General features: G+C 38.8%; 1 non-coding gene across 1 annotated transcript; it reads left to right on the top strand.

The window, feature by feature from the left end:
• The first annotated feature begins 2,727 nt into the window (after positions 1-2,727).
• Positions 2,728-2,799, top strand: Trnap-ugg. Its single transcript has one exon. It is a non-coding gene; the product is annotated as a tRNA-Pro (tRNA).
• The last annotated feature ends 389 nt before the right edge of the window (positions 2,800-3,188 follow it).

Below are 3,188 nucleotides of genomic sequence, written 5' to 3'. Positions count from 1 at the left end.
CAAATGGTTGCACATAACGTAAAAAAAGAAATATCAAACAAAACTTTAGGGCGCAAACGAGCTAGTAAAGATTTAACATAATTTAAGACAACCCCCTCCCCCAGAGACTGGGGAAAATATGAAAAACAACACAACACACAGAGTCTCTTTGAAATTCTTTGCGTTGTGTTGTCCTTCGTTTTTTTCCCGGTCTCCGGAATTCGTATTAAATCAGGAAATATGGCTTCGATTTTAAAACTAGATCTTAAAAGTAAACCAATTTCTTTAGGGACGTCCTTATACGAATAGCTTGTTCTTGAATTACATATGCGTAATATTTGTGTTCTCAGAGTTTTTATGGCCAAACAAATCTGTTTTTTAGTCCGGTTTTTATTCACGCTCTAAAGTTTAGCTGATAGAACACGCTTGTGCCAGTAAACCCTAGTCTCTATGCACTGACTGCAGCATTACGGCACTGCGCCCGACGGCCGCCGAGGGCCCGAATCCTCGACGTCAAAGAGAGATCTCTGCGGCCTTAAGCTTAAGTTGGTTTCGCTGTAATTTACACCGCAAACGTTTGCTCTCCCAAAAATGTGATCGAGAAAATTTATTAAAAAAACCGATGTCGTGTTCGCGTTAATGACGTCGCGCAGTGTACGTGGATGCGCCATAGGTAAGGGTACACGTGATGAGAAGTCAGGAAACAAGACACGGACATGATGTTAGTACCGCGCCCCTTTCGAAAACGCACAGTAACAAATCATATCCATAGAGCAGAGCGGTTGTGTTTAATGCGTCACTGTAATCGCCCTCACAGCACTCAGAACCATCTGTTTTAAAGTAGCGTCCCCAAGAGAAAGAAGTAATTGCGTTTCAAATGGCGTTTACGCCCACACTGCTTTCGTTCTAAATACTTGCTCCACGTAGCGGTAATTGCTTACATGCAGCTTGCATCACACTTACGAAACGAACAAAACAGTCAGGGAAATATATGTGTGTAAATACATTTTTCTTCGTGAAAACACGGCGGCCAATTTTTAGAGCTCTCGATGATGTTACGTGAGATTGAATCGAATCAATTCAATCTTGATTGACTGTCAGACAGCAGTCTTGCACATGTTACTCGAAGAAGGTAATATATTAGGATTACAATTGTTCTTGCTTAAAACGTATTCAATTAGCTTACTGAATTACTAAGAATCATATTACTTGGCCGTTGCTTGAAGAGGTTACCGCTTTTCAGAACGAATTTTCTGCCGGTTTCAAAACGGGCCTTTTGTGTAGTCCATTATTGGATTTGAATCACCGTATTCTGAACTACTGATCTTCTTAATCTGCCAATTTTAGAAGACCGTACTCCGGTCGGAGACTGCGTTCGAGGATTTCTTAGTAGGAAGATTTTAAGAAAAATGGGACCCATTTGAAACGGGAGGGAGACGAAATAACGGTTGTAAGTAATTGTACTGTTGGGATTACTATCTAATAAATGTAATCAAATTGTCACAAAATTACTCCCCAAAAGAAAATGATTGCAAGCAGTTTGAACACTTGTAATGAGGACCGTACAAGTCTGTCACGTAATATGAGGGCGGGAGTATGGGACAAAACGGAGCTCAACGGCAGCTTCACAAAGTTCACAGCACATCCTTTTAGTTTATAATAGCATTTTGAAAGAATAACATGGGAACAAACCCCACAACGCAGAAAAACCTACAAAGCAATAAGTTTTCTTAACTTCAAACAACATATACGCAGTCAAAAAGAAAAGACGAAATGTTTGATACAATGACATCTATCTAGGATATCATACCGAATACAATTTCACAACAAAACAAGCTCAGTTTACGAGAAGCACATCTGAAAAAAATATGCAACCACTGTGCATTAATGTTACTACGTTTATTGCTTTTGTACGCACATTTTTCAGCAAGGTGGAAAATTGAAAGGAGCGATGAAGTTCGTTATTACGCAAGAGGTGAAACATCCACGACTGACAGGCCTTGACTAATTTCTAAAAACATGCAATGTCTTAGAGGAACTAACAGAATGAAATTCTCATTGCGTTGGTGAAGCGCCATTCGATACGCTGATAAAATGTGATTGAAGAAATTACTTTTTTATCAAGGCACCGAAGTAATTAGTCGCTGAAATTTAGAATTGATACAGACGGAATTACACGAACTGAATCATTTTAGATATTTTTAGTTAATTTGGTTTATTTTGGTTGTGATACCTTATATAAAATTGAAGTAGTTACAATGTGTGCACATTCACTAAAAATTCCTAGAGTGTTGCTGGTGAAATTGTCTAATTAATACACTTAGAACCAATTAGCGCGATGTGTTATACTATTTGTGTAGGATTGTTTCTAAGATAAATTCCTTGTACACATTTTGACATTGAAAATATCTGTATGGACAGTGATTGCCTCTTGTCGTTAAACATGTTTAACGAACAACAGGTGTTTAAATAAATATGTACTTTAAGATACTTATTTTAGAGCATGAGACAAAACCATGCGGAATAAAACATAATTGGTTCAGCATTTACTAATGTTTGACGCCAAAGGGAATTTTCGTTGCGCGTTTAAGTGCTTCAACGGAAATTGCGCTTGAAAAGAAGCAAAGAACAAACAATAGACGCGAAAAACAGGTTTTATTACGCGACCCTCACACATGGTGCGAGGGAAGCTGCTCTTGCGTATAGGAAGCCCTAGAGGTACTGCTGCCTCGTTCGTGAGAATAAGGTGGCTCGTTGGTCTAGGGGTATGATTCTCGCTTTGGGTGCGAGAGGTCCCGGGTTCAAATCCCGGACGGGCCCGCTTTTTGCTCAAATGAGAAACCTGTTTTCTTTTTATGAGAAAGTGGAGGGGGCTTTATGGGGGCGCCCAGAAAATTAACTTTGTGTCATAGCCGCAGGGTTTTGTTTGAAGTCATTTATGTTTTAAGGTGGAAAATTAAGCCAGTTGGTTGACGTTATACATGATGGAGAAAACATTTATGTTTTTTTTTGTTAATTTCTTTATTTATTTGGTCCTAATTACTGCTGGCCGGACTCCTTTACCAAGGACGACTACATGTTTAGCAAAACATCTGCAACAACTAAGAACAAAATCATTTAAACATGTAAGTCCAGAAAGAGAATACTTCATTGTTTAACGGACAGTTATACAGGTAAAAGCCAATATTACGGCAAGAAGACACTGTGAA

The sequence above is a fragment of the Ixodes scapularis genome, unplaced genomic scaffold (genome assembly GCF_016920785.2).
Source record: "Ixodes scapularis isolate PalLabHiFi unplaced genomic scaffold, ASM1692078v2 PGA_scaffold11__112_contigs__length_91849675, whole genome shotgun sequence".
NCBI lineage: Eukaryota > Metazoa > Arthropoda > Arachnida > Ixodida > Ixodidae > Ixodes > Ixodes scapularis.
This window is presented reverse-complemented; position numbering and strand designations above follow the sequence as displayed.